The 5,894-nt window shown below is 30.0% G+C and overlaps 1 pseudogene; it reads left to right on the top strand.

Annotated features, from left to right (window-relative positions):
* The first annotated feature begins 924 nt into the window (after positions 1-924).
* LOC124926000 lies at positions 925-3,600 on the top strand (annotated as a pseudogene).
* Positions 3,601-5,894: the final 2,294 nt, after the last annotated feature.

Genomic DNA, 5,894 nt, shown 5'->3' with positions numbered 1-5,894 from the left:
ATAATATTCCCATTATATTCAAAGAATAAATGCAAGGAAACAGAGTTAGAAGAGAATACATCAAGTACTCATTTAGAGACGTATATGAAGGTAGATGTGATTCACTTTTGAGGCGTATTCCAGAAGGTGATAGAATCCTAAACGTAATGAGGCAGAAGCAACTCAATGAAAATAATGATGAAATAAGTTGGAAAACAGAAAGCAATGAGAAGTTTATTACAGGAAAGGCATGGGAAATGGTTAGAACAAAAGGACAGGAGGTAGATTGGCATAATGTGGTATGGTCTCCAAAGATTATTCCTCGTCACCAATTTATTCTCTGGCTGGTATACAGGAAAAGGTTAACAACAAAAGACAGAATTCGAAAATTTATAAACATTCCTGATATCAACTGTGTCCTATGTTCGGGAATTGAGAAAAGCATAAACCATTTATTTGGGGAATGCTCTTTTGTAATACAAATCTGGAGGATGTATGCTGCAAACATGAACATCATCAACTTTCCAAGAATATGGGAAGAAATCCAAGAGTGGATGAAGAATAAAGCAAAAGGAAGATCCTTCTATGTAAGTATGTTGAAATGGTACTTTGGAGCAGTAATCTACAATATCTGGAAAGAAAGAAATTCAAGAACTCACAGTGGAAGAATAGAAACGCACTCATTCAATCCTACATCGTTTAATTAGCGCCTACAGCGTTTTCACTTCTTCCACTGTGAAAGGAATGAAGAGGAATAGAAAGCTCTGCCATATATGGGATATTTCGTTTGAAAACGCTGTAGGCGCTAATTAATTATTGTAGACGTCATGGAAACGCACTCATTCAATCCTGGAGAGGAATCGAAAAGAATGAAGAGAATAGAAAGCTCTGCCATATATGGGATATTTCGTTTGAGAATGTCACAAGTAGAATAAAAGTAAAAACGCTGGTGTTATGGTTGGGATGGGCCAAAAGGATGCTTATGTTGGAGATGAAGCTCAATCTAAAAGAGGTATCCTTACTTTGAAGTATCCTATTGAGCATGGTATTGTCAGCAATTGGGATGATATGGAGAAGATTTGGCATCACACCTTCTACAATGAGCTCCGTGTTGCACCAGAGGAACATCCTGTTCTTCTAACTGAAGCTCCACTTAACCCTAAAGCGAACAGGGAGAAAATGACACAAATCATGTTTGAAACATTCAATGTTCAGCTATGTATGTCGCCATTCAGGCTGTTCTCTCTCTGTACGCCAGTGGTCGTACAACAGGTTCGTATTCCTTTTAATCTTTGATTCACTATAAGGGCTTTTATGAAATAAATCGAACTTTGTTTTTTGAAAAAGCCTTGCTAGATGAAAAAGTGGATTATTTGGGTTGAATAACTTAAAATCCTTTGTATTTTTTTACAGAGTTATTCCAGAATTATTTATGTCTGGAATAACCTGTTTATAAAAAGCGTTATATGGCATACAAAAACAAATACTGATTAAGCAAATGACTCTTACAATCCTACCATATTCCCCTTAAACCCAAAACTCCAACAACCTAGAATAAGTCAGATACATAACCCTTGTTTCACAATTGTCCTATTTTTGTCCAAATCCTTGAAACCATATCCAAACACAGACAACACATTCACCTTTGTTTAATATTTTAAAATATTAAAAAATAAAGTTAATATATTTTAGTAGATGATTTAATTGATGATGGGTTAATCCCTTGGATTAAATTCAAATAATCCTTAGATCATTAATCATTTCTTCTATCAAATTATTAACTAAAATATCTTACTTTATTTTTTATACCATTTAAAAATAACTAAATACAAAAGATCTTGAATAACATCTGTAATTACTCTTCTCTTTATTGACAGTTGAGAGCCCATTCTTTTCTTGAATCAGGTATTGTGCTAGATTCTGGTGATGGAGTTAGTCACACAGTTCCGATTTACGAAGGATATGCCCTTCCCCATGCTATTCTCCGTCTTGACCTTGCTGGGCGTGATCTAACCGACTCTCTAATGAAGATTCTGACAGAGAGAGGTTACATGTTTACAACAACTGCCGAACGGGAAATTGTCCGTGACATAAAAGAGAAGCTTGCCTACGTTTCTCTTGATTACGAGCAGGAACTGGAAACTTCAAAGAGTAGTTCAGCAATTGAGAAGAGTTACGAATTGCCCGACGGGCAGGTGATTACTATTGGAGCAGAGAGGTTCCGTTGCCCGGAGGTTCTATTCCAGCCATCATTGATCGGAATGGAAGCTGCTGGTATTCATGAAACAACCTATAATTCGATCATGAAATGTGATGTTGATATCAGGAAGGATCTGTATGGTAACATTGTTCTTAGTGGAGGGTCGACTATGTTTCCTGGAATTGCTGACCGTATGAGTAAGGAGATCACAGCACTTGCTCCAAGCAGCATGAAGATTAAGGTTGTTGCTCCACCTGAGAGGAAATACAGTGTTTGGATCGGAGGATCTATTTTAGCTTCCCTCAGTACCTTCCAACAGGTCGGTTGTTCTTACAAACGGGTCTTATATCAAGTTATAAAGCTTGTTTAATCTCTTACTTAACCGAATTTGTTTGTGTTATGTATTTTATGTACAGATGTGGATCTCCAAATCAGAGTATGATGAGTCTGGTCCTGCAATTGTTCACAGGAAATGCTTCTAAGTTTGAGTTTTCTTCACATCATTACTTGGTGAGTTTACTTGAGTTTCCATTTTGATTTCTATCATTCATTCTCAAATATTTTTTTTCTTAAAACTTTTATAAAATCCTTCAACTCTGATCCAGAATGTTTGGTTCAAACTCTTAGGCCTAGTTTGATGTGAGTTATTTTAGATTATTTCCAATTAACCATTACCAACCTACTCTGTTAATCACATCGTTTAAATTATCAACCAAAATACTAAATTACCTTAATATATTTTTTCTCTTTACACCTGAAAACACGATTTTTTATAACCTACATGATTATTCAAATAAACCTTGGCCCTTGGTCACATAGGACACTCTCAGCCAGCATAAGACTAACAATAGAATCAAAACCCATTTTCTTAAATAGGTGTTATGCTACAAAAATAAATGGCTCCAATTAGCCAAAATGAGAGTTTAAACAAAAAAGAAATTCATATAAAAATGGTTTCAATATGAATTAAATAACATAGAGTATGTAAGATATTTGCTGTAGTAGTTGACTGATTTTTCTTTTTTTTTGGTTGTAAATGTTACAACAGCTTCCTCTTTTAAGGCCAAAAATCAGAATGTTGTATGATCGGTCAAGTCTTCACGGGTTTGTTGCTATAGAGTTTCTCACCAGTGTATGTCTTGGCCATATGGGTTTTTTATCATATTTCAGAAGAGGGGCAAAATGGGTTTTTTTATTTTATTTTATGTTAGTGTTAAGGGCTTGTGTTTTTTTGAGGATTTGTGGACATAATAATAGATAATATGCATTTGGATGATTGAGAATTGGTCTGTAGTGTGTGGTTTGACTTGCAGTTGTGAAGCAAGGAAACATCTATTGTAATTTGGTTGCTTTTAGGTTCTTGTTTTCCCTGGTCTTATTATTATGTGATATTTATTCTAAGACAGTATTTTTTTTGTGCCTATGCTGGCTTGTTATCTTGAAAATTCAATCTTTCAAGTGGTCTTATATGTAGTATTTATATTGTGCTATTATCAGTCTTTTTGTTTTGTGATATCCTGACAATAATTATGATTTGGTGATTTTGTCTTTGTTTTCTCCTATCTTCTTTACTTGATTTTGGTTTGTTTTAAATTGGTCTTCATTACAGTCAATGGTACTTTTCAACAACACAGTGACATGGTTTTTTAGGTATTTAATGCCTTAAATTTAGTTTTTGTTAGTGACATTACTATAAAATACTTGTAACTAGATAAAGATTTCCACTTTCTTTCCATAAGAAGTTTTTTTAAATAACTTCTCAAAATTAATATATTTTTTTTCTTGTTTCTATTTCAAACATTTATTGTACAGTGCTTTTATATTATATTGCCATAGATCTGTGTTTTTACAGTGCTTTTTATATTATATTGGCATTTGGCATAGATCTACTTTTTTTTTAAATAATAAATATAATTTAGTTACATAATAGTTATACTAAGTTACTAAGGATTTAATTAGTTATAACCTTTTCCGAGAACCCTTTCTCCTCTAATAGTAATAATAATAATATATAATTTAATTTAATAATATGTTATAACTTATAAATATATATATATATATATATATATATAATATAATATAATATGATATGATATGAGTGTAAATAAATATTTGAGTCGGGAATAAAAAAAAAAGACATGACATACACTAATTTTGAATTTACAGTCTCACCTTATAAGCTTATTATTTTAAAATTTAAATTAATAATATTTTATATTTTAAATTCAATTTCAAAATTAAAGATATTATTACATTTTTAATAATTTCAATATTTTAAACAATTAAACTAATAATATTTAATTCCTTTATATATATATATATATAATTAATTAAGTATTAGTTAAATCAATTATATATTCATAAATAAAATTATAAAAATAAACTAATAATTTTAAGTGGGTTAATGGTTAAGTGTTTATTATGAATAATAAAGATCGAAAATTTGAATCTCACCTGGGTAAATTTGTAATAATTATAAAGAGGGAATAAAAAATATGTTGATTGACGGTAGTGAGTTGGTAAGTGAGTGAAAATAATATTGTTGGTTGACCGAAAGTGAGTGAGTTAATAAATGTTGGTAAAAATGAAATAATTAATTAATAAGAAATATGTTAGTTGACAGAATTAGTAGTAGGAGAAGTATTATATACTTGATTGTATATGATTATAATAATTTTTATTATTTTATATTTAAATATATCGTAATCTCGTTAGTATTATTAGAAAATACTGACTTAAATATTATTCTTCACCTTAAAAAGCTTAAAAAGCTCAAACTTAGTAATTGCTGCTCACATCATTTAAAATTTTTGAGATGGCAACTTATTTATATTTTTAAAAAAGAAATTAATATATATATATATACATAATCTTCTCTGTCAAAGATAAATAATAATTTTTCTTTCTTTCAATGGGCGACTTTTTATTTTCGAATTTCATCTCATTTCCCATATTAGATTAGAGAAGATAATCAAAATTCTTACCTATCAAAGATGATAATCATAATTCTTATTCGTCTTCTCTATCGATTTTCTATAGTTCACAAAGAAATTCAAACATCTTCGACCATCTATTCTTACAATCCTTATATAAGAGAAAGACGATGACATCCTCACTCAAGACCACCAAAGAAGTGATTTGTTTGGCTCGAGGATTAGACCTAGGACGGTTTTGGGGTAGTTTTATTTTGTTTCTTTTGTAGTCATTTAAAGTGTGTTTAGCCGTTATTTCTTTATTGCATTTATATTTATTTGTTGTGCCTGTATCCACTCTAAATACTTCGTACTTTTTTATTATGAGGTTAATTTTTGTTGATTCATTATAAGTATCCTGTCTTTTCCAAACAAGAAAAATTAAAGAAAATTTCTTCGATTGCCACAAGTGATCATAATAAAAAAAAACATTACTTTTATATATATATATTTTGGTTAGAAGCATAGGATTATGAATATTATTTATAAAAAAAAAAAAGGCTCACTTAGACGTATATAATTAGATCGTATATACTAATAAAATGTCATTTAAACATAATAGTTAATTTTTATTTTTTAATTTAATTAAATATTAATATATTTTCTCTCTCCTTCTTTTTTTCATTAATAGATGAACTCTCTATTTTTATCTTTTTTTCATTAGTTTTTTATTATTTCTATTGAAGTATTTATTATTGATTATTTTAATTTATATATATATATACGAGCATTCATCATTAATT

The sequence above is a fragment of the Impatiens glandulifera genome, chromosome 2, assembly GCF_907164915.1.
Source record: "Impatiens glandulifera chromosome 2, dImpGla2.1, whole genome shotgun sequence".
Classification (NCBI taxonomy): domain Eukaryota; kingdom Viridiplantae; phylum Streptophyta; class Magnoliopsida; order Ericales; family Balsaminaceae; genus Impatiens; species Impatiens glandulifera.
This window is presented reverse-complemented; position numbering and strand designations above follow the sequence as displayed.